The following is a 26,911-nucleotide window of genomic DNA, read 5'->3' as shown; positions in this document are numbered from 1 at the left end:
CCCTCTGCAAATGCATGCACAAATGGATGTGAATGTTATGCTTAACAGTGACTAATTTAAATTTGGATTGCCCAATGTGTAAATGAGTCTGTCATAAGCCACTGTGACTCTCACTGATGATACTTTCAGCAGCCCCTCAAGCAACAAGTGTTCTACCTCTCTGATCATTCTGTTTTGCTGTTTGAAGCTACAGCAATTGGGAAGGCCATTGCCTTAAGTGTTGTCTCATTGCCATTCATGCAATAGAGGACATTCCTCTATCCTTGACATAGCCCATCCCTTAAATCAGTGACAACTTGACATTAGGCCCCCTCTAGCAACTCCTGAGTTTAAGGGCATTGAAATTCTTTATGTTGTTGTTGTTTCCTGCTATGTAAATTTCCCCACAGGTTTTAATGAAGTTTTATGTAGGGTAATGAATACAATTTTGTATACGTGCATGCGTGTGTGCATATGTGTTTGTCTAAAAGAAGGCTTGCTTTCCAGGTATATTTCCTGAGCTCTTGTGTCACTTTCTGTGAACTAACAGAAGCTGTAAAGAATGCCTCTCAGCTGGATCTCTTAGTCCGGGTAATCCTTTGCAGCTAGAATTGTGTTATTTTTAGCACTCAACAAATTGAAAAGATGTTCACAGGGCAAGGTCATTGAAAGTTAAGCACCATGTGAGATTCATTTCCAACAATAACACAGGGTTTGTTTTATGTTCTCTGCATTGTGATATAAGAAGCTATTGCTTTTTTTCAGTCAAACCTGCATGCTTTGGAAACCTATGATTAAATCTGTTAATTCATCTTTCAGGTATGTGTGGGTGTTTTCTTCCTTATAGAGAAAACACTGAAGATATGCATTTGTAAATAGAATATTGCCACCTTGTAATACATATCCTACTCCTGTTTGTTAATAGTAATGCTTTGGATATGCATGAGACCAGCTCTTCTTCCAGCAGAAAAGGACAATTCCTGGTTAGGAAAAGTCTGATGTGGTAAAAATTATAATACTGACACAAGCAGAGATTTGCCTGAAACATCAATCATGATGCACATGATGTTTTCCATCACAAATGTGAAGGCAGCTCACTAAACTAACATGTTCTATCCCTACTGCCCAATAGTGGAGGCCCCCCTACCGATAATTCTGCTAATGATTAGATCATTGGTAGGTAACCTTCAGCTTGTATGCCGCACAGGTCTCTTCCGGGTGAGCCACAGATGGGCCATAGGCAGGCTGTTTACTTGAATCTGCAGGTATGGTCACTCTCAGCTCTGATTGGCTAGGAACAGTGAACTGTGGCCAATGGGATCTATGGGTGGCCATACCTGCAGATGCAAGGTAAACTGTCTGGTGGCCTGCCAGAAGCTTATCCTGATGAATTGCGTGCAGGCCACAGGTTGCCTACGTCTGAATTAGAAGATAGTTTGTCACAGTTGCCAAAACCAGTTGATTGTATCATATTAGAAGGAGCAATATGCATGAGAATGGTTCTATTTACAGAGAAATACCGTGAATGTAAAGAGAATCTGGCAATAGGAAAATAATTTTAAGATAATTTTGAAGATAAACAAATGTATCAAATATTTTTAAGCTACCACATTTTATTTCTAATACATTTTTATATCAACTATAGAAAGGCATCGTTACATATGAAATTTGCTCATAAACCAAGTTATACAGTACTTCCTGGACATTTGATTCCTATACCTTTCTTCTGTTTTAGATGTGGAATTGGTTAAAACCTCAACAGTTTTTTAACATAGGAATTGTGTGAACTTTAGATTTCCATTCTGCTGCTGGCTAATTTTAGACTAGTTAAATGAATAATCTTGTCTTGGAAATCTCTGATGCAAATCAAAGCAATGCAGTCTCTTCTTCATATTGGGCTCATGGAAAAAACCCATAAATAATATTGAAACAGCCCACCCATCACCTCTTACAAAATAAGCAAGATATTGCTTCAAAAAATATAATGCTGTATCATGAGAACCTCTCTGTCTTTCCTGGCCATGGGCCACATTCTAATACAAGAGGGTGAGAGAGTACAAGAAGCTCTTTCAGCTTCTGGGTCTAATGAGAATCCTTACACTCAAAGAATGTGAGCACTCCACAAGGCGGGCAAGTACTAGGGAAAGAGCCTTCACACATACTTCATTCCCAGCTATCTACCAGTAGAGATGGCCAATCATAGTAGAAATCTCTGTGAATCACTGTTGTGACCTAGGAAACTCTTGACACCAACAGAAAGAAGGCACGGGAGTGGATAGGATTTTGTAAGGCATCCCAGTGTCAATTATATGAATAATAATTTATTGAAGGGTGCCATGTGACATCTCTGCTGAAAGTTAGTAACACAGTGGCCATCATAACGGTTATAAAATATATGTAAGGACATTTAAGAAATTATGTACCTACACGGGACATTATGTTGTTAAGGTATGTGAGTTAAAGCTCCTTCCCAGGAGATGGCAGATATGTTCTTTTTGGACAGCAGGAGATAATTATCTTCTGTCTGGTTATATGCAAATGGAGTATTTTATATTTCACAGCAAAGTACCCTTCTACATACTAAGCCCCCATCTCATCAAGATAAAGAAATTAAAATGAGATCGCAAAATCTCCAGAAAGGAACACAAAGTAGAAAACAGTCCTGTTTATGAACAACGGTCAGTTTTGATATATCTGGGGTGTCAAAGGAACACTTTGGTGCCTTTCATATATGAAGTAAGCTGGTAGTGGGCTTGCTTCATGATCAGAGGATGACAGCCAAATCTAAGAAGCTAGAAGGATTTTGGGTTACCTTTTGCTTTTGTGACACAATAATGTGCTGTTAGATAAGTTTTGGCTGCAGAGTACATATTAGGATTATATGCAACCCTTTGTTTCCAGTATTTCTGCTTTCTGTCATTTGAATCGCTGTTCTTCTTTATTAAACTTATCCCTGCTTTCTCTGTGAACGCATCTAAGTGTTGTGTGTTAAGCAGAAGTGTGTTCTACAGTAAAACTGGCAAACAGTGGGGTATTGTTTGTTTGGGAACAAAAAACCTGGAATTCTATGAGTGTTCAGTGGATCGTGGGCTGGGCATTCCATAGAAAGAGTCAGCAGACCTGGAAGTTGGCATGTTCCTGTCATTAACCTGCAGAAGACAGCAGAGTCCCATGAGCTGAGAGAGAAATGCTTGTGCTGCCTGTGTTTGGTGGTATCAGGGATCTGACTCAGGTTGGGAGCACAGACAGAGCTTCCTCCTGGTAAGAACAACTGTTAGTGAGGTGTCCTACAACCAGGAGTTTCCCTGGGAAACATCACAACTTGGCATGAGGCACACTTTATTCCTAAACTGCTAACCAAGCTCCTTTTTGGGGGCTAGACAGGATGGGTAGGAATGGTGTCCCTAACCTCTGTTTGTCTGGAAATGGGTGACAGGGGAGGGATCACGTGAGGATTACCTGTTGTGTTCCCTTCTTCTGGGGCATCTGGTATTGGCCACTGTCGGCAGACAGGATGCTGGGCTAGATGGACCGTTCTTATATGAGGATTTTTGTCTGCCTGTACAATCTGGCTGGAAAGGTGGAAGCTCCTGACTGCCTGGGCTGGGGGATGAGGAGAGTGGTACCAGTTAAGGATGGAGAAAGTCCAACCTTGCCAATGCCCTTGATTGGTTACTGCACAGCTTAATGGAGACAAAGTAAGGGTGTGTCTAGACTACAGAGTTTTGTCAACAGAAGTGGACTTTTGTTGACAAAACTATACCTGCGTCTACACTACCGCCGAGTTCTGACGACATAACGTTGAGAGAACTCGGTAGTTTTGTCGATGGCAGTAAACCTCATTCAGAAGGAATAACACCTTTTGTCGACAGAGTTCTTTCGACAGAAGGCGTTATTGCATCTACACTGACCTTTATGTCTACACTCTCATGTCGACAAAGCAGCTTGCTTTGTCGACAGAACTGGATGTAGTCTAGATGCTCTTTGTTGACAAAAGCTTTGTTGACAGTATCTGTCACCAAAGCCTCTGTCGACAAAAGCCTGTAATCTAGACATACCCTGAGATACTGTTTGAGAGGCAATTCCTGCCTCTTTCTGGCAGCAGTTATAATTTGTTTGGTTTTAACCCTTCAGAGGACTGAAACAAAAGCTTTTATTTATATAATCCATCGCCACTTCAGGCCAATAACTAACCCATGGATTACAGGAATTATGGAAAATTTTCCCCGATGAGCAGTTTATTCCATAATTACTGTTTATGCAGATTTTTTTTTCACTTTCCACTGATGCGTCTGGAAGTAGCCATTGTCTGAGACAGGAGCAGCCATTTGCCTATTGGATCAGTTATTTGCCCTGGAAGTTTTCAGTTTTCTTTTTTTACCTGGATGAGATAAAGAATGAATCCACTAGGAAACTCAGTTTGTATTTTGTTTATATGTAACAATTTTGGCTGAGAGTCTTTTATAAAGCTGATTTGTGACGCTCATCCCTTTCCTTAAAATTCCAGCAGGGGTTTGGAATAAGCAAGTCCTGGGGCATGTAGGTGTGGAACAGGCTTTTATGGTCTGGCTCATATATAAGCACCCCTGTACAGCGAGCCTAGTCTTTTTGATAGAAGGTTTGGTTTAGGGGGATGCAAGGCCTTTAGAGTCAATCATGACCTCAGGGAATAGCAGTGCTGGGTTACCTTACACTTAATTACAAGTTAGATAAATTTGCAGACAGCGGCCTTTAAATCAAATTTCATGTGTCTGTATACTTATTGGTGCCGTCACAAGTAGCAGCGGTAAAATAGGCCTCAATTTTCAATCAATTGCCAACTTACAACAATAAGCTGTTTTGTGTGTGCTGTACATCTTTGCAGATATAGATAAAATGTATGTCAGATAAGTATGATTAAAGTTAATTAGTGAGTTCATATTGCTGCTACAGTAAATAGAAACAGATGTTACTTGACATAAAAGTAATAGAAACAAAGGGATCAAGAAAACGGGAATTGGAAAAGCATGTCTGAGATCAAGTACAGGATTTACATATTGTTTTATTTAGATATTTTAGATCACTTTTGTCCCAGATTGAAAATTATAAATTGAGATCAATTTCATTTTCACTCATGATTGTTTACTCCAGATCCATGAAACAAGAAGCTGTTTTGTCAGCTTTTTTGTGTGTGTTTTTAATTGTTTTTATTGCAATATTTAATTAGAAAATTCATTTTTATTTAGTCACAGTTCACCATGAAGTTACTTCTAAAACAAATTTAGGAAACAGTATTTTCTAATACCATAGAAAATTACTTTTCTGTGAGTTTCAGATGCATATTTTAATACAGAATCTGTAATCAAAATTGGAAGAGGTTTTCTAAAGTTGGCTTCTTTAGCTGTATGTAAAACATACTCAGTATATAATGAGTTAGTAAAATAAAACACATTGAAACTTAGCTGCACATCTCCAATTCTGCTACAGAATAGCATTTATCACTTCCTTAGTTCCTCTACCATTTTTGAGGGAAAGTGTCCACATGAAAAATTTAGATAAATTGATAGATGCCTGTTTGAACTATAGGCTTTTAGGGTTGTCAGATGGTTTCAACAAAAATACCAGACACACTTGACATTACATCACAATCTACATTACATCTTATTTAGAAAATATCAGACATTTATATTTTCTCATTTATATTTTCTCAATTTGTTTCCCGAACAGAAAGCTCAAATACTGGACTGTCCGGTTCAAAACTGGACACCTTGCAACCCTATAGTCTTTATGGATTCATAATAGAGGTTTCTCTCATTAACTTAATACCTGTGTAAATAAAACAGTTGCATGAACAACAGTGTGTGTGGATGTCAATGGGATTTTAGCTGCACTATTTCTGGTTCATTTTTTTGAAATTTCCATTCAAATCAATGGAAGTCTTCCTAATGATGTAGGCAGGGTCCTGAGCATTCTGACCCGAATCCAGCAGAGCACTTGTTCGATCATATATTTAAACATCTAACACATGCTTAAATAATCTATTGGATTAAGGACAGATTGCTAAGTAGCAGAGATGTTCAAAAGTCAGAATTCCCATTCTGCAGGCATTTCTGAGAAACAACCCACTGTGTTTCAGATCAAAAGATACTGATACTTTTGATATTGTTCACAGAAGAGAAAATCCCTCCTAAATTCCTTTTGAAATAAACAAAACGTTTTATTTAAACATTTTTTAAACAAAGTTGAGCATGGTAGCCCAATCTCCGTAGCTCTAAGAGTTTCTAGCCTCCTGGCTTCTTGTCAGCAATAGTGGAATGACAAAGAGAAAGCAGCCTTGGATCCTGGGAACCTTGTTCCCAGCTCTGCTGCAGGGAGTTAGGAAATCCTGACCCAAGCAATGCATCTCAGGGCTTCCAGGATCCCTGCTGTCGGGCCAGGGAGTTGAGGCTTCCAGATGCCTAGAAGCTCCAGGATGAGACTGTTCTAGCGTTGTGGTCACTGGAAGTCCTAGAATCCCCTACAACCCAACAGACGAGCTGTCAGGAAACCATTGTAAATGTGCCCGTTTCATCAAAAGTCCACTATAACTGACACAATTTAGCAAAATGATCTGTTTTTGACAAAGCACCGTATGTAGGAGGAAGCTATTTTGTCAATTCAAACCAATTCTACTCAGTTTAGATCATTTTTCTGTTTCTTTTTCTGTAAGGAATTAGAATTTGAATACGGTAATTCTAGAAGGTGTTAAAGATGTTATATACCACAGCATATAAACTACGCATTAGCACATATTAGATAATGCCAGACAATAATCCTTTTCATCATTGTTTTATATGCATTATGCAGCAGTCATCATCAGAAAGTTTATGCCAGAAGAATAGCTGGATAGAAACTGGAACATTGCTATTGATTACTTATGGTACCATTTCACAAATGGATTTAAGGGTATTCCATATGATTCCAGTGAATAAAAATGAGATTGGTACCTGTGTTTGCTGCTACTGTTCTCTATTTCAGTAGCAAATATGTTTTACAGAGAGGTCCATGGAGGCTGCTGTTCCTGTTCCCTATTTTTCTTTGACATTCTGTGTGTTCTACCTTAGAATAATGAAAATTACTACTTTAGGATCACTTTCATCATAACTGCCTTTGACCTTCAGATTCACTGCCAAGTTATTCCTGTTGGTCAGAGTCAAGGTTAAAATAATGGTCCCTGTGGTTGGTTACACTATTTTTTTTTAAACAAAAAGTTATTTCCAATACATTCCAAGAACTTATTGGACATTTTGTGTTTTTCTGTATTTCTTTCCCGTTAGATGTCTGCATAATTAAGTTTCCACCATTACCGCTAGGTCTTGGATTTTGGATATTTCTGTGGTTTTCTCTGGAAAGGCCTCATCTACCTCCTCTAATCTATACTAGTCTACCCTATGATGATGATCTATAGGGCTGTGTCTAGACTGCAGGGTTTTTTCGAAAAAAGTAGCCTTGTTTGTGATTGTAAAAAAATGAAAAGAAAAGTAAGAGGATTGCAACTTTTGGGACTCCATTTCAGTGTTCACTTTAAATGAGGATAATGCTTCCTAACTGTCATAATGCTGAGATGCCCTTACTAGTCGTTTGTTCTGTTGTAAAATGTCTGCAAGCTTTTACTGTAGATTCTATTTTACTGTCCCTGCAGATGCTGCTACTGTGTTTGAAAGATGAACTTTCTGGTTCAGGCAGATACATTAGTTGAGAGGATAGCAAACTTATATCAGCGGATTGAGTGCCTGTAGGTGACCATAAAGAAAAATTCTGTATAAACTGGGTAGATCACATTCTCTTTCTTGAGTGTTTATGCCTGACTTCTACTTCTTAAAACATGCAGGTGAAAGATATTAATTTATTCTATCAGATATGAATTGAGTGCCTCATTTTAATTTTTCACTTCTGTGTTAATGCTAGTTAATTTTGGGCATGATCTCAAAGGCCCCTGATATAGTAGGTTCTATTTCAATCACATGTCTGTAACACTCTTTGCCAACAGAGAGAATATTTTATATGGTTTATTTGCTTTTACTTCCTCCTATAGTATATAATTTTCAAATGTAATGAAAGGGCTGATTTGTGACTCATATTTTCTCCAAGAACTTTCTAATCTATTCAGTTTCCAAAAAGGTGGTGTATGGCTCAGAGTTCATCTTCTCTCATCTCTATAGTTTTATCAGAAAAAATATTTTCTAATTGACAGGGTTGATCACAAACATCCCCTTGAGACAGCCACTTGATGTGTCGATCATCTGAGTTTGCCTATCTCCCTCTGGGGTGCCCCTACACCCAGTCCTGCTGAGCCAGAACCTCTGGTCTCCCCCAGCAATGGTACAGAGTTGGGGTCACAGCCCGTACTAGATCAACTTGAAAATTTGAGATCAACTCAGCTCTGAAAAGACTCAAAGGGATTTGAAACAGCACCTAGGTGTACAGTCCCATTGGGACCAGAACCTCATATAAAACCATATTACTCTGCATAAATTTTACACATAGTAAGCTCATAAGTTTTTCGCTCCCTTCATTAGTGAAAGAGAGATATGCACAACTGTTGCCCCTCCATCCTCAAGTAGCAATTATTTACAATGGGTTTATTAATAAACAAAAGTGATTTTATTAAGTATAAAAAGTAGGATGTAAGTGGTTGTAAATGATAGCAGACTGGTCAAAGTAAGTGCAGTATGTTGATCTATACTGCACTGACTACAGTGAAAGACTCTGCCTCACACTATCCAAGAAATTAAGAAACCACCTGATAAGTATTTTATACAAGAAACAGAAAACCATCAAGAATGACATTTCTAACTTAGATCATCTCATCTCAAGACAAACATCCACACCGACTGACACCTTGCAAGACTTTTGTTCCACCAGACAAGAAATCTACTATACACACTTCTATTCCCTACAACAAAGAAAAGACAATAAATTTTCTAACCTGCTCCATACCACTGGCTACAACAGCAACTACCTCAACCCACCAGATAATATTGTTAACCTCTCCAGCTACAAACTCAATCCAGCAGAAGAGTCTGTCTTGTCCCGGGGTCTCTCTTTCTGCCCCATGTCCACCACAATTTTGTGGTGACCTTGAGGCTTTTTTTCGCCGCCTCCGTCTCCGAGAATATTTCCAAACCACCACTGAACATCAATCTGACCTACCAGATCCCCCCTATCAACACCAAAGGAAAAATACTTCTATAACGACTGAAAGTGGTCAAAGTAAGTTACTAAGCAAAATAAAACTAAATATGCCCGCTAAGCTTAATACACTGAGGGTATGTCTACACTACCCCGCTAGTTCGAACTAGCGGGGTAATGTATACATACCGCACTTGCTAATGAAGCCCGGGATTTGAATTTCCCGGGCTTCATTAGCATAAGCGGGGAGCCGCCATTTTTAAATCCCCGCTGCTTCGAACCCCGTGCAGCGCGGCTACACGGTGCTCGAACTAGGTAGTTGGGACTAGGTTCCTATTCCGAACTACCGATACTCCTCGTGAAACGAGGTGTACCGGTAGTTCGGAATAGGCACCCTAGTCCGAACTACCTAGTTTGAGCCCCGTGTAGCCGCGCTGCACGGGGTTCGAAGCAGCGGGGATTTAAAAATGGCGGCTCCCCGCTTATGCTAATGAAGCCCGGGAAATTCAAATCCCGGGCTTCATTAGCAAGTGCGGTATGCATACATTACCCTCCTAGTTCGAACTAGGAGGGTAGTGTAGACATACCCTAAGAGAAGTTGTTATAAATAATACCCCTGCCCCCCCCCATTCTTATTGCAGGTAATGTTCTTCTCTGGCCAGAAACATCTTTTTTGACCTGGCTCCAGCAGTTACTCTCTACTCCTGTTGTTACTATCCTTTTCTTTCCAGGTATTTTCATGTATCCACTTGGGGTGAAGAGTCAGTCTGTAAAGCCAGCTGAAGACAATCATTATTTACTTCCCTTTTCTTATACAGAATATCCCTAGGGTAGGAAACCTTTTTTCAATTCCTCAACCCTGTGGAAAAGTACCATATACAGGATGGATTGCAGCACATTTGCAGAGAGACCATTCCCTCCCACACTCAATTGTCTCTTGCAAATGGGCTATTGGCTCTGTAGTTGGCTTCTTCATTGTTGTTCCCAATGGAACATTGATAATAAATTCTTAATTTCAGATACAGAAATGGTACGTGCATACAAATAGAATAATCCCCTGAATGTATATGCAATCTTTCCAGTGATATAGGTTACATGCAATATTTTGCATAAAGCATATTAGAGTTTGTCATATTCATATTCAACAGCCTGCTTCCATAAAAAAAATATGGGGTGCAACATCACACTGAGGACCATATTACAGGTTTCTGTGATACTGAAAGTATTGGGGTGAGGGGAAGCTACTGCTTTTAGAGTAGGAGAGTTATGCAACACGTGCACATTCTTTAGGCTTAGATGTATTTTTTTTATTGGTAAACTAGCAGACTTATCCAGCATTGCCTGGGTCCTTTAGGGCAGGGTCTTGGGGATGTGGGGTGTGTGTGCCAAAAGCTGGGGATGAAGGGATGTGAGAGTAATGGTTGGTGAGTGAGGAGGGGCTCAGGCCAGGAGGGGAGGCCTATTCTCGCCTGCCCCATCAGGTTCCCCCAGCCCACCAGGAGCCAGTTCTCTGCCCTCAGGCTCCAGTTGCTGGGAGCCCATTCTCCCCTTCAGGCCTCCCCAGCAACCAGGTGCCTGTTCTCTCCTCCCCACTGCCCAAGTCTCCCCAGCCGCCAGGGTCCTTCCCCCCAACCCTCCAAATGCTGTGGCCAAGAGCACGGACAGGGGGAAAGGTTTGGACTAGGGAAGCTACTTACTCTGTATGCTGGCTGGCAAGATAGGGGAGCCCTAACACTGCTAGCCACTCCCTTGGTGGAATGGCTGCCCCCAGTGCATACTCTGCAAAATAGTTCTCCCCTGCTGCCTCTAGTGGCCACTTTCATATCACATCCCTCCTAGCAGCAGCCCTTCCCTTTGGTTGTTATGGAAAACAGTCCTTTTTCCAGGGCATCTGGTTATCCTGGCAAAACCAAACCCTGACCTTGCATAGGGTAAGAGGAAGCTGAATACCAAATTTGGAGGCCTTCGCTCTTACCATTAAGGAGAAGTTCTTGAACAAATGGAGTTGCCGACAGACACACAGACAGACGCACTCTAAAAATATATAGATGAAAGGATTATATATATAGATTTCACTATACACACACGTACACAAACCAGAGAAAAATATCATTTCCACTGATGATAAATTAAATTTACAGATAGGCAAAGAAAAATGCGGCTTGCAAACTTAATAGAGCTTAATTTATGGATATTTTCCTTGTATGCTTTGACGTGATGGGCGGTGATTATTGTAGGCAATGCCTTCCCAAACTGCATCACCTGGCCCCACATCTGCTCCACCGCAGTTCCCCAGACCTCCTCCCCCAGGCGGCTGTTGTGATGCCAGAGCTCGGGCAGGCGGGCTGGGGGGGGACACTTGTCCGCCAGGCACTGGGACCACTCTGGGGCTGGTGGCTTGGTTGCGAGGAGGGGAACCTTGCTAGTCAGGGATGCAGTGAGTGCGGCCCTAGTCTTCTCATCCATGCCTGCTAAATGGCTCTCCACAGCTTCAGGGCTGGGTCAGGCTACCACCTTGCTACTCACCAGCTCTCTGGGGGACCGAAGCAGGCTTCAGCCACGTTGTCCCTGAAACTCCAGGGCAGGCTGGGGATGCACTGCCTGCTGGAGCTCCAGAGTTTCAGGGCTTGCTGCAGCCTCACCATCTGCCAGCTTTCCTGAACTCCAGGGCTGGGCTCCAGTGGGAGAGGATGGGGTGAAGTGGGGGGTTCTTAACTGAACCATCACTATCTCATCTCTAAGGCAGTTATTGCTGCTAAGTGGACTCCAGAGTATTTCAGGTAAATAGAGTTAATTTCTACAGCATAATGTTCCACTTTGTAATTTATCTGAAAACAATTGTCCAGATTTTATAAACTAAAAATGAAATCTGTGCGGGGTAGTGCCTAAGCCTGGGTACTTAGAGATGCTTTACAGCCTGAAAACACTCAGAGAAAATATTGGGCCTAATTCTGCTCCAAGTGAAATCATTAGGCAAGCTCCTATTGAACCCAGAAGCAGCATGAATAAGTGGTCAGTTTGCACTCTTTCACGGTATTCACAACATTTCTCATTGCAAATGAGGGGTCCCTCTGATTTTCTGATTAGGAAATGTTGAGCAAACAGGAAAGCTAAAGCTTTGAATCCCTGGGCCTTGAGTAAGGATCCTGATTCTTCATGAGAATGGCTGTGCCCATCTTAGAGGTGCTGGATTGAGCCAACAGGGAGATGGCCACCCCTGAGGTCCTGGTTGGAGGGAGGGTCTGTCTTCTGACACCAGAGCCTCCTTTTCATCCATGACAAACACATATATGAATCATGTGTAAGCAGGGGCAGGATGGAGCTATGTCCCAGCCTCTCCAAGGCACCCTCTATCCAGTTGAAGAGTAGAGGAAGTTGACTGATTCTCCTTCTCTTCTCCCCCACAAAAAATTCTCACTTTTTAACCATTCCTGGGCATGCAGTGGTCATTCTTGCTTCTGAAAGTTTTCCTGCTCTACAAATGGTACATTTATCAAACGTCAGTGTCTGAGCATTGCAGAGCCAGTTTTTGGGATGTCACTAAGATAGATGTTAAATAATGATGGAGCCCTGAGAGAGACTGTTATTCAGTGTTCTGGGTCTACTAATGCTATTATTGAGGTGCACATGAAACCGGCGGACATCAAGCATTGCTGTCAATAGTCAAAGTGTCGGCCGGCACTGAATCAATCTTGATAGTTTGCATAGTAGTCCCTTGCACCACACTGTGTCATATGCAGCTTACAGATCGACAAGAGCTATGCCAGTCTTCATTTTTGCCTGGTAGCCAGCTTCAATTGTGGTTGTAAGGAACAGCACCCGGTCACATGTACTTCGGCCTGGCCTAAAACCAGCCTGACCTTTTAATAACCCAGCCTTTTTGGTGGCAGACAAACAAACCAACAGTGCTTGCTCTATAACTTTGCTGGTAGAAGAAAGGAGTGCTATTTTTCTGTTGCTTGAGGCACTATCCAGTGGTTTTCCATTCTTAAGAATTGCAATCATCTTTGCTTGCTTCCCTTCTGTAGGGAGGCAGCTTGTTTGGTGGATAGACATGAAGAGTGCAGCCAGCCAGTTCCTCCCCTTCATTCCTATGTTCTTCAGAAACTAAGGGAATATTCTTTGTAACCGCTAATGCTATTTTAATTTCTTCTTCTGTGTATGGAGCAGAGAAAACACTGGATTCTGGATATCGCTGGAAGTTCTAGGTTTACTCCCTTTCAATCTCTCGCCTGCTGTCTTTGTCTGGTGACATCTTTGATGTTCTGAGGAGATGGGAAGCAATTTGGTTGGCAGTTACTGCTGGTGGTCATAGCTTTGGTGGCACAGCTGCTTCCAGATGATGAAGCAGGGCCCATGTTTTCCTACTGGAATGTGTGAAGTTCAGTCCCTCCACTGTTTCCTTCCATCTCTCCAGGTGCTCTTCCATCTATTTTAAGAGTGCTGTGGCTTGCTCAACAACACCGGTCTTTTCATATTGCTTTAGTAGTTCTTCTGTAGTGGATGACCAGCAAGGTATATACTCTTTGTGAAAACCACGTGAGATTTTTCTTTGCTGCTTTCTTGATAAGTCCCATAAAACACAGATAGTTTTTGGGAGATGGCTCTATCCAATAGATGCAATTTTCGACTGCCTTTCTGAAACCTTCCCAGTTAGCCCTGCAGAAGTTCCATCGTGGTCTTGGAAGTGCTTTGATGACAGTGATTTCCAGGCCAATTCGGTGAAGTGTAGGGCGATGTTGACTATGTGGGAATGGCTCAAGCACTGTATTTGTAGTAGCAAGCGGTAGTCCTTGGTGATCATTGGTGACAAAGGACAGGACTGGGTTATGCATTGTGTTCCAGCGTGCAGAGAGGAACGTCGCAGGCTGTTTGGAATCGAAGAGCAGCTCTACATCTGCTGTTGATGCCCAATTTGTCAGCTCTTCACCTGCCCTGTCGTTGGTACAGTAACCCCAATCGATATGGTGGCTATCGAGTGCTGGGTGGATCAGACTAGGAAGTGCTGGGTTTGGCCATTCTGAATGAGGTGGTTTGTATACATTTGTGATTGTGAGTGCTCCAATCTGAATGGTTGCAAACGCCGTTCCTCTTGTTTCTTTATATTCCCTTTCACATATGATGGTTGCGTTCTTAATGCCACTTCTGACATAGGTGGTGATGCCATGTTTAGCCGCATCAATGCTTGCTATGAAGTCATAACCGGTGATCTTAAAGCGAGAGTCATCTTCACAGTGGGCTTCCTAGAGAAGTACAACATCGATATGATGCTCTTTCAGAGATCTGGCAAGGTAGTTACGCTTACTGCATGATAGACCTTCAACATTGAGCTGGTAGACACTGAGTGAAGGGCCAATTTTCTTAAATCTTTGACTCTAAGATGGGCGTTGAATGAACCAGGAGGATGAGTGTTTGTTGTTCGGTGACTAGTCACTAACATTAGTTATGTCAGTTGGATAGTGCTAATAGCACAAGTCCAAGAAACATGTAACAGTGGCACCATGGGAAGGCTGTCATCATGCTACTAAACTGGCTCTGCAATGTTTATGTGCGCAGATGATCTCGCACTGGCTGCGCAATTGCAATCTTTCAAAACTGTTAGCCAGTTGCTAACATCCGACCTATTGACCATATCCAACTACCTACAGAAATGCAGCTCAAACCGAACCCAGACAAAACTGTGGTCACAGCTTTTCATCTAGACAACCATAATGCCACTGCAAAACTTGATGTTGCTTTCTGTGGAAAAAAGATTGTTTACAAGCCTCATCTCAAATACCTAGGCGTAACACTTGACCGTACGCTCTCCTTCCGACGCCATCTGGAACAAACAAAGGAGAAACTAAAGCCAAGGATCAGCCTTCTAAGAAAACTCGCTGCAACTTGGGGAGCTGGAGCATGCACCTTCACGACCTCAAAAATAGCCCTGATGTATTCTGTTGCTGAATATTGCTCTCTTGTGTGGTCAGAAAGAACGCACACAAAGCTAGTTGACACTCAACTGAATAGTTCCATGTGACTGATAATGGGAACTTTAAAGCCCATTGCCATAGAATGGTTACCGCCGCTGGCAAACATTGCCCCACGAAGCATTTGTCAACAGGAGCAGGAATACATACTATACCAACGTATGAACCACAGCATTCAACCTCTTCCCATCCAGAAATACTTTCATCAGCCACCAACATCGCGTCTGAAATCCTGAAAGCCTCACTGGCAAAGAGCGAAGGAAGTCACGGCCAATGTCAAGGAACGATGGCGAGTTCAATGGCAGCAAGTAGATGTTCCAAAGAAACATCTTGTGTTGGATCCCACCACTGAGTAGAAAGGCATTGATCTTCCCTGGAGACTGTGGTGTTGTTTCCTAAACCGGCTTACGACTGGTCAGGGCAGGTGCGGTTATCTATTGTGTAAGTGGAATTTGTTGCCATCTCCACTTTGTAATTGTGGCAGTCCGCAAACTATGCATCACATTGTGGATATCCTTCATTGAGCCAGTGAATTTTCGCGTTGGGCATTCTGCAACAATCTAATCAGCATTGCTGTTCACTGGCTGTAGATCTTGGATGTCCAACTTTGACAAAGAAATATAGCATTGAACATGACATTCAAAAGAAGAAGTGTCTGAGCTTGTTGCAGTGCCCAGTTCACCTTTTGAGGTTAAGAAGGAATTTTACCCTTTCTGTTAACATTGGCAAGGTGCCCAGTGGGTTTTTTCATTGTCCTTAGAGCATCCTGAATGATTACGCATAAAAACAGGAGGTAGCAAACATCCACAAAAGAAGTGAGGTAAGTAATCAATATCAATAAATAATTATTTCTGATTGGTATCCAATGCCAATGAGAGATTTGGGGGCAAGCGTCCTAGGTATTTCTAGATGTGAGCCCTAGGGGACAGAGGTGGACACTGTTAGACTGTGCAGTAAGGAAAAGCTTCTCATACTGAACTACACCCAGTATTGACAAACTCAAGCATTAAAAAGCACGAATTAGGCCCCAGAAATCATGATTGGGTTAAAAATTGTAAGATATGGAGATCGAGATGCTAGTTCTGCGTTTTGAGCCTTTAGGGTTCACATTTTCAAGGTTTTCCTTGCAGTCATGAGAGCTTACTTTCCCTCCTCCCCTCCTCATTTAATGAAAGCTAAGATTCTCATGAAAAAACATTGTTCTAGGAAATGGGACTTAAAACACACACACTAGTTATCACAGTGTTCCTGATAAAGAAGGGTGAGGGTAGATTTCAGTATTGGGGTTAAGCTAATAGACCTAACCCTCATTCTTGAATTGCATAGCATAAGGTTAGACCAGGCTACATTTAGGCCACATCTTAACTCCAGGGGAGATCAACAATGTTGCAATCAGTCTTCCAGAGTTAGATTTAGTGAGTCTAGTTAAGACTCGCTAAATCAAACTCGGAGGATGCTCTGCCAACGGCCAGTACTCCTGCTCTTGCCATAAGTAAGGGAAGCCAATGGTACTGTTTGCTCCCATCAGCCCTCCACTGAGGGGAAACCTCCAAGCTTGGCTTAAGGTAAGACAACTCCAGCTACGAATTCTACATAGCTGGAGTTGTGTACCTTAAGAGGAGCTGCTGGGTCTAGTGTAGATCTGTCCTTAGTTAATATCTTTGAGTTTATGGGAGAGTGATCAGCTTCATAGTTCTTTACTACTAAACTTAATAAAATTGCAGCATGCAACATTCTCTTACCTTTTTCTGTTCTCCAGTGTCTCTTGATCAGTCAGACCCTAGATAGAAATTCTTTGGTGGAAGCAGTAATTTCTGTAAAGTTGGGGGCGAGGGGAGGTGAGTTGCTCAAATCTTCTGTATTTCTATTTGATTCTGTTCTGAAATCTGATTATCACACTCCATTTTCTTTATTTTGAATATTGACTGAAAGCCATTTTTCCTGCTTCAATTTAAATATAAAAATATTTTCTTTGCAAAGAGGATCAAAGAGAAAATACTGTTTAGTGAAATATTAGATTATATTAAACATACCAAGCTCATCAAAATGACAACTATCTTTAAAACACCCTGATGAGGGCATCCAAACATTTCTGTGTTTTATCACTATTCTCAATAGAGGACTTAAAAAAAAAAAAAAAAAAAAAAAAAAAAAAAGGAAGTGTGAATAGACTGTGTCTTTAAACAAATGCAGTCTACTTCCCTGAAGAACAGTATTCTTTACTGTATTAAAAAACAGCTCACTCCACTCAAGTTACTGCCATAGTACTAATGTTGTTAAACTATTCCTTGCTGATTTTTTTAATTAAGCTTCCACCAGTATTTCAGACTTACAGATATATCATAGTTCTTTTGGCCATATTTTTTTTATTCCAACGAGTGGACCATCTAGAGTCAGTAAAATTTCCACCCTGTGATTTTACAAAGTTCTGAGCACTTTAAAATATTCTTGCTCTAGACTACTTCCGTTAGTTGTAGACTGTAAATTAAAAGTTGACGTGTTTGCTTTCTTGAAATTCTTATTTTCAATCAATATGTATTTTAAAAGAAAATTATCTCCATATTTTCTTGCTTCAGTTGAAGTCTGAAGGGACAATCCATGCCATGTCCTGAATTTTAAAGGTTTGGCTCCTGCCATATTTTTCTCACGTGGATAGTGCTTGCTTATGCAAGTTGTCCAATTGACTGGAGATTGAACAAATGTTCCAGGACTGGGTCCTAATGTACATTTTAATAACATATTGTTGAAAATGCTTGCCTTGTTTGCACTTTCTTTCATAGAGCTCAAAGTCCTTTGCAAAGCAAGTGAAACAGTTTCCCCATTTGGGGAGACACTTATGAGGCAAAGAGACTTGCTCCAATTTACATAGGTAAAGGGAAGAGCCAGAAATGAAAAATCATGTCTCCTTATGTCCAGTCTACTGTTTTAACCATCAGACCACCCTGGCTTCATAAGCATGTGTTCTCCGGTAGAAATTTTTCAGAAATCCAGATGCCGTGGGATAGTTTTCTTACATATGAAGTCTACAAGACAAGACTAATTTTGTCATTTAATAAAGGATTAAATTTTATGGATTTAAGAACAGTTAACACATTTTAAGTTTGATAAGAATTGGCAATGCTGATGTTTCCTGTTCTTCAGTGACTAAAATGACTCGAACTCTGGACTCCGGAAGGTTTTCCACAAAAAAGAACTTCTGTAAATGTTTCTCCTGGTAATGCAATTAGGAAATATTGGCCTCAGTTAATGTAACTTAAACAAAACATGTTGTCCTCATCAAACTAGTTCAACTTGTTAAACAGGCATAGCCTTGTCTAAAAAGATAAAAAACCAGAGGCATATTGTGTTCCCATGGAAACTCTGTTAAAATACTGATTTGTGGATATGATCATAATCAGTCCCATAATCTAATATGAGTGAATTAAATGAAAAAGAATCTCAGCTATGAAGTCAGCACCCTATAAGCATATCCTTACATATGCAGAAATCATATGTGTCTTCGAAGCAGAGTTCCTTATAGACACCATTTTCTAACTACTTGTTGGCTCAAGCAAAGAGTTTTGAATGTAATCCTCCTATTTTTTTCATCTACTCTCATTTTACCAATTTTGTATTATAAAAATGATTTAAGAGCGCAGTACAAAATAAATACCTAAAAATGTTCTACTGATGTCAGTTAATATTTTTTTGTATCTTTAATGTGCTTGTTTTATTATATTTCCTTTGTTTTTAATGTAACAGAAGAAAACTAGTGTTCAGTGGTATACAGCTTATTTTCAGTTCATTTTTTCTCATGCTAATAAGTTCCAGTTATTATGGAGAAAAAAACACAGACATGAGGTTTAGTTAATATTGGTAAAGCATTGTCACATCTATGTTTGAAAGGGACCAAGAAATGCAAAGTGTTCTCCATATCCATTATTAGGATTAAAGATATGCACAAAAATGTTAATAAAATTAACATTTTAGAAAATAATGCAAGAGTGGGCAAAATGAGGATTTTTTTCACAAATGCCTAAGTGATTTAATAGTCTAAACTGATGGCCACATTTTCAAAATATTTGGGTGCCTAAAGATATAGATAAACATCTCATGGGAAAATGCTGAGGCCAATATTTTTAAAGGGATTTTAACTCCTAGGTGCCTGAATCCCTTTGAAAATGAGATTTAGGCTCCTAATTGAGTTAGGCATCGCAACACTTAGTGCAGTAATGTCTGTAATTGATATCTCAAGAAGCAATAAACACACAAACAACAGATCTTTTGTGAAAGAATCACCTTTTTTCTTTAAGTAGATAAAATGAGTTAGAAAGAGAGAATAATAAAAAATAAAAATCCCTGCATTTCAGTAGAGGAAAATCCAGTGTTTGTTTAATAACTTCTTGTTTCAGCAAGGCTTAAACCTACAGTTCAGAGTACTTTAGGATACCTGGCTCTCAGCCATGGTAGTAAGTACCTTATGCTTACATTGAACAAACATGTTACTCTGTTCTTCTCCATGTACAGACTAAAAACCCCCCTGCATTTTCTGTGCAAACATGAAACAAAGAAGTGGATAACAGGCTGGTAAAGCTGCTTTTTCAGCAAATGCCATTTATGGAGCCTGCTCATTACTGTCCATGTCCTTTGCATTTATTATCTCCTAGTAAAAATAGTTAAGAGGTACAAAAATTAAGCCACAGATTTTTTTTTTAAGTACATGCACATTTTTGCTTAATCCAAAGTTGCGTACACAAAGTTCATCACATGATCAGGAAATGCATGCAAAGGAACGAATCCCCAATGGATGCACCAGCTCTTTTATGCATACACTCTTCTAAAAGAACTCCTAAATCTGTGATTATCATAACGTAGTTAAACTAATTCATGTTGTCAAATAAAAAAAATGCAAGACCAAACTGTTCTTTACCATTCTAGCAAATAGCTATTTAACGTAAAAAAATGTTTAGCAGGGAGATAAGTTCTACATTACTCAAGCGTTAATAAGTTATGATCATGTAATTGATTCTTTTAGTAGAAAATACAATACAATAGAATAGAACTTGACTTTATAATATCACTTATATTCATGGTAACCTGAAACAATGTACAATGTAATAGAATAGTACAGAGACTGTGTAGAGGAACATGGCAACTATTATCTGTTCAGTAGTAGATCGGACATATACTTTTGAATGTTGGTTTCAGGTGATGCTAAATACAAAGATTTTGGCCTAAATACATGGAGGTTTTCTGTACTGTTGGTCTTCCAAGGGCCTAGCACAAGATGCATACACCCATTGTGCTAGATAGAGTATTGTTACCTGCCTGTGGTCCAATATAATTCTGGAACCAACAGAGTGCAGCAGAAATTGAATTTCCTAACTGTTCTCATCTATTCCTTGCTTAGAATGCTGCTCATTTGCCTCATTTCCTTGCTTCCCAGTCTCACAAACAGATGAAAGAGATGAGGTCACTGAACCATAGAGAAGTTGCAAGTAGGAATGACAGAAGCAGCAAAGTTGTGTTCCAAAGGGAGAAGTGGGAGAGAGAAGAGTGACCTAGTTATCTATGAGAGAAATCTGGGATTTCTGCTCCAACCCTGGGGAAGCTGCTGGTAAGCAGTACACCCACTAATTATTTCATGTAGGGTTCCACAAAACTTAGCACAGGTCTTGGCTAGTTTCTTATTGCTTTAAAAGAGTAGAATGGACTCTGTATGTATAAGTCACCAGAAAGAGAAGGATCTTTTCTTTAGTAGCATCTAAATGGTGCCATCTCCAACAGTGAATCTGAACATGTGTACAATTGATTGCCATTGAACTTGCTTGAGTATGAGGTAGGGATATAAGTGACCAGTCGACTATCTGATAAACATATGCTTATCGGATAGTTGACTTAACTAATCACTCCCCCCCCCCCCCTTGCTGCCTCTACCATAGAGAGGCAGCAAGGGGTGGGAGCAGGAGCCAGTGCTGTTGTCAGGATTGTGCATGAGCCTAAGTTCTAGCATTAAAACTTGAATTAGGGAATGGATCAACTTATTTGGAAATAAGAACCAGTGAAACTGCACCCATTTCTGTAATCCATCTTTCTTGAGATTATGGAATGTGTAGATCAGAGATTTTTTCAACCCAGTTGATAGCCAGGACTGGAACTAGAGGAAGGAAGTGGTTGCAAGAAGGATTGTTCTTGCTGCATTTCAGACAAGGCTCACTATGGAAGAGTCTCATGAGAGAATGGAGTCACAAACTTGAAGGGTTCAGATAAGGATCACAGCTTGTGGCTGTTTGTTGGAACACTAAACCTCTTGAGATACACAAATTAGAAACTTGAAACCACAAACCACGACCCTTTGGCCCAGAGGTGAAAGGAATACCAACTAAGCCACACTAATAACTAGTAAGATTAAAACCTTAATTGTGACAAATGGAGTTAATGGAATTTTTAAGTACATGACATTTCAGGATGTGTCCATTAAGATTTATAAATGTGTTATTCTTTTGTTCTAATATGAGATGTGTATGAATATTGTCAAAAGTGAAAGATCAAACTCTATAAAACTGTAAAATGGTTAGAGAGATATTAAAAAAATATATTTCTTTTAGCCCCGATAGAGCAAGTTTTCTGTCTTTACGTATTTCCTCTATCATCAGTGTGAAGAAATATCCTTCAGAATAGCTACCTTCTAGGAAGGTGCTGGAAGAAGGATTCCCAGGGGCGCATAGTAATTCTTGTAATAATTCTGTCCACAGAACAGTTTTCATGCCTGATGGAGTTTGCCTCCTCTCTGGATAGTTCTATATCATTCTTGACACTCATAAAAGTACTAACAGAGGACACCTTTATGCCTGTGAAATGGACCACATTGCATTAGGTGTCAGGTGTTTTCTAAAGATATTCAGGAATATTTTGCAGTCACCAGATGCATTTTCATCCCATCCTCTGTCCTGCCTTCAAATTATCCAGAAAACAATGCTGCATTGTAGTATCAATGCACTGATAATATTTTTGGGGGACAGTTATCTTTCCATTAAGGTAAGTTTAAGTTGCTATCTCCCTCCTTTGCTATCAGAGAGCTTTTTTATGTTGAAATGGGAAAACAGCAAATGGATTTCCAAGTGCCTCCCCTGAGCCTCACCCTTCATACAGAAGGCTTATCACAGGGTAGAGGAGAACATTTTTTGTAGGAGTCTTTTGTTAAAAGATTGGCAGCATATCAATTGTTACCTTGTAAACTTTGAAATATAGCATAACTGCCAAAATGGTAATGTACAGATACCTGTTTTCTTCCAAAAGTCTTACTGAAGCTTTCTTGAAATACAGTTATTTTCAGTCAGCAGTATCTATATATTTTCATGTATTCACTCAATTTATTTCCTTTTCATGTTTCTTCCTGCTGCTGCTTCATTAGTTGTCCAGAAGGAAGACGTGTGTCAGGGAGTCAGAGAGGGTCTGGTTTGTGGTGGTATTCACAGACTGAGCTCCACAATTCAGATTGTCAAGGCTTGGCTGCAAACCAAGCCCTTTTAGCTTTCCCTGGTGGTTTGAGTTTCAATGAACTTAGGCCTCCAAGGATCATCATTCTATTCCCCTTTCTGCGCCATCTCCCATCAAGCGCTCATGCTCTCCTTCCTTTCTGCTTTTCATTGGCCTTCAGGAGATGCTATTGCCACTGCCTCCTTTCTGTCTTTGAAGTTCCCAGCCAGAACAACTGACTGCACCACTAATTCCAAGTATTTTCTGGGACTAGGGGCGGCAGGTTTGCTAAAAGCAATGTAGAGAACTTCATCTCTCCACTATCACCACTCATGAGCATTAACTCTTTTATACATGGCATCTTTCATCCTGGTCTTGAGCAACCTGTGCTTTTAGCACCCTAAAGCTGTGGTGGCATCGTTAATTAAATTTGCAACTTCACATATGTGAACAGTTTTGTCAAATATTTGTGCCTATAACAGTAAAATAAGTGTATCAATAGTACTAATGAGAACCCCAAAATATTTTAACCAGAAACCATTTCAACATGTGTGTATGCACATAATAATTTTATATTTATAAACGTGCTTTTTGTATTTTGTTTATTTATAGGTTAACAGTAGATATAGCTTATGGATAAAATAAGCACTCCATAGCTCAGGTTGAGGCAAGAGATGTGTGTGTCTGTATTTGTCTGTGTATGCACCCAGATACTATTTTGTTTTGATATTTAGATTTGTTCTATACATAACTATAACTATAGCTATACACACACACACACACACACACACACACACACACACACACACACACTTTCCTCATATACAAATAATTTTTATAGTGGGAGTGAAGCATCCCCAACATGCTATTCCAGCACCTATGGATTAGACAACTAAATTACTCCCCAGTCTCTCAGAAAAACTATTTGTTAAATTGAATGTGTCAGGCATGAAAAAATCAATATCCCTTTGGTGGAAAGAAGGGAAACAGGGCCCTGGCTATTCCATGACATTCACCTTCTAATGGTATCCTCAGGAGAGGAGATGGGATCAGAGCAAGAGATACCAACCTCCACATTTTTTGAACCCAAACTGCTGTGTAAAACTTTACTTCCATCTCTACTAGTCTCTGAACCTCCATATGAGCGGCTGGCTTTTTCATGATGTTTTGTAGACAATCCCTGGACTTCCCATTGGATGCTTCCCTGCACAGCTTCACAGTAAATCTGCTGAAGAGACTCTGGCAGTTAGTACAGCTTTAAATTTAAAGTACTGTTAATTCCAATGTGAATATCCCACAATAAAAATTATTTTTGGCTTTGCCACTTTTGTGCCACGCTCCCCCTCAAAAAACGTATGGCCCTGCCTGGCTTGTAGAAGGCATTGGGATGCCTTTCATAGAACTGCTCAGTCTGGCTGCTTTCACTTGTTTTACAGGAGGAAGTTGACCCTATATTTTCAGTGTAGGAATTCCTGAAATTTCACCATATACCAGTCCATAGAGAAGAGGTTATTTGCTGATGAAACAGCTACAGTGTTACAATATTTTCCTAATTTGGCCATAAATTTACTATTTGCGTTTGCTGACCATGATTTCAAATACAGGTTTTACCCATATGTGAGAAATGCTGGTCCACTGAGACCTTGTTTTCTCTCTCTTTTGATACACATGTCCCTCATCACTGTACTGTTTGAACACTTCCTCACCAACAATGTATTTTATCCTTTCAACAGCCCTGCAAGATAGGAAAGCGTTACTCACAGATGGAAAGCTGAAACACAGGGCAGATAAATTGACTTGTCCATGGTCACACAGGAAGTCTGTGACTGAAACAGGAATTGAGCCAAGTCTTGAGTGTTAGTTCAGTACCTTATCAATCAAACCATTTTGTATTACACTTCCTTTTAAGATCATTAGCCATCCCAATTGTTCACACTTGCTACCTGGTCACTCTGTATATACCTTTTGAAACTTAAAAGCAGTGTGGAATTCCAATGTAATTGAAAAAGGAAAGAATCCCAGTGACCGCAGTGAAGAATTGAACTTTCTGATGATATTACAAACTGATGTACCTGTACTGGCAAATATACACACTCAATCAAATCCATTAGCAAATGAAAGTGAAGCAAAATGTTGCATGTAATTGCATTGCAAATGGCAAGTAACTAAATATTTTGGATGAACAGCCTATGTGAGTTCTGAGTGATTAATCACATCTAGTATTTTGCAGTTTGATCCTGTAAACCACCACATTAGCCCTTATGTTCTCATATTTGTGCTTTAAAATGACTATCAAGATTATGATTCACAGTTGAAAATGCAGAATAGCAACTGCTTTCTTGAAACTGAGTTTTGAGCTGAAGGTCCCTACCATCTGTTATTTCATAGCTTGTGCACTGAGGAAACTATGCAGCTTTGTCAAAAGAAAACAAACTGAAGTTAATATTGCCTCTTGTCCTTAGTTGTTTTCAAAGGCTATTTATTGGCTTTGCTTTGTTAATTTGGTGGTAAGGTGACTGAAAATTCCTGTTTCATATGGTATCAAATATTTGGATGTTTAAAGTTCAATATAGTATTGAGCTGAAACTAAGGCTTTATATTTGTGGGATAGTGGAGGATGAACATTTAGATCCAGGTAACTTTCTGGGTAGAAGTTCTCCACCATATTCAGCATAAGTATAAAATGGTATTAGATGAGAGTGGTAGTAAATAATTACCACTGTTGTATATAAGTGCACAAGATACAGATCAATGATTCTCTTATGGTCTTCTGCATTTTAGGTCTTCTGTAAAGTGATGCACAATATAGATTTGTGCAAACTAGTAATGTAGATTTGCTCAACTGGCATAAATTACAGTAAATTACATTAATGCAAGCCTTGTTGTACACCAGTGCCTCACAATCACACTAGAGATTTACACTGGTCCAATACAAAATTCACAGTACGGACAAACTACCCCTTTACTTTTAGCTTCACCTGTTTGTAACTGATAAATGCCATTAATCCCTTTTAATGTTTTGCTCTGTCATATGAATCATGTAGAGAAGTAGTATTCAACTTTCAACAGTTGGTAACAGGACAGCATCACATGATATCACCAACATGGCACCCATCTCTCAGAATCCCTCTCGATTACAGCCTGTGTATGGTGTATTGGGGCCACAAAGCAATGTTCAGTTGGGTTCCTAAGAACTTGTAGCAACAGCCACCTTGCTAACAGATTTTGTTCTTTATTTTTCTCAAGTAGAGTGTAGTGGACATAGTTTGGACAGGAGTGTAATGAACCCCACAGAGAGTACTACCCAATGTGGTTTCTTTAACTTCATCTATCTTTTAATTGTGTATTTGGTAGAGAAGGAAAAGCAGGACAAAATCTCGTCTTTCCTATTATTTAAATGTTCAGTGCTGTAGCCACTGCTGACACAATGGTGTACCCTCAGTGGCATTTCATTTGAAAACATTGAGCTGGCCGGACAACAGCTGCAACTTCCCTATAACAGGGTTTTCTCTATAAGCCTGAAGAGATTCTTATGAGGAGGAAACTCACCACAGTGGATTAATTTTTATCTTGTCTTGGTTTTACCCTTTTATCCTGTTTTGAAGATTAAGACTCAACTTTATTATTGATAAGACGACTATAGTAATAGGCTGCATCTGGACTGGCAAGATTTTGTGCAAAAGTGGCCGTTTTTGCACAAAATCTTGCCACCTGTCTAGACTGGCCGCGAGTATTTGCGCAAGAACACTGACTTTGTACTGTACAAAATCAGTGGTTCTTGCGCAAATACTCCGATGCTCCCGCTCAGGGATAAGCCCTATTACGCAAGTATTCTTGCGCAAGAGGACCAGTGTAGACAGACAAGTTGATTTTTTGCACAAGAAAGCCCGATGGCTAAAATGGCCAGCGGAGCTTTCTTGTGCAAGAGAGCGTCTACACTGGCGCGGATGCTTTTGCGCAAAAGCATCCGTGCCAGTATAGACGCTCTCTTGTGCAAATACTTTTAACGGAAAAACTTTTCCGTTAAAAGTATTTGCGCAAAATCATACCAGTCTAGATGCAGCTGTAAGGTGTGAGATACATGGCTCCTTCTCCCTCCATGATGATGACTTACCCAGAATGCTACATTCCACTGGAACAATGAAACTGTTCAATGAGTGGTGTCGACAGAACTTTCTTAGGAGTTATGGAACTCATTCTCACCAGATAAAAGATTACTTTTACTTTGCCTCATTTAGAGGTCTCAATCCACAAAAAAAGTAGCCATTGAATTCATCAGAACAACTTATGCTTAAAGCTAAGTATGTGCTTAAGTACCTTCCTGGATCAAAGAATAAATACAAGAAATTCATTTG

General features: G+C 40.1%; 1 protein-coding gene and 1 long non-coding RNA gene across 4 annotated transcripts in view; one reads left to right on the top strand and one right to left on the bottom strand.

Annotated features, from left to right (window-relative positions):
• CACNA2D3 (calcium voltage-gated channel auxiliary subunit alpha2delta 3) overlaps positions 1–26,911 on the top strand; it is a 755,257-nt gene that overhangs the window by 653,855 nt on the left and 74,491 nt on the right. The gene's annotated exons all lie outside the window — the stretch shown is intronic.
• LOC142830934 (uncharacterized) overlaps positions 23,632–26,911 on the bottom strand; it is a 48,003-nt gene continuing 44,723 nt past the window's right edge. The window contains exon 3 of the long non-coding RNA XR_012906496.1: positions 23,632–23,781. This is a non-coding gene — a long non-coding RNA (uncharacterized LOC142830934). The remainder of the gene's footprint in view (positions 23,782–26,911) is intronic.

The sequence above is a fragment of the Pelodiscus sinensis genome, chromosome 11 (genome assembly GCF_049634645.1).
Source record: "Pelodiscus sinensis isolate JC-2024 chromosome 11, ASM4963464v1, whole genome shotgun sequence".
Lineage (NCBI taxonomy): Eukaryota > Metazoa > Chordata > Testudines > Trionychidae > Pelodiscus > Pelodiscus sinensis.
The sequence above is the reverse complement of the archived record's forward strand: the minus strand, read 5'-3'. Positions and strand labels throughout refer to the sequence as shown.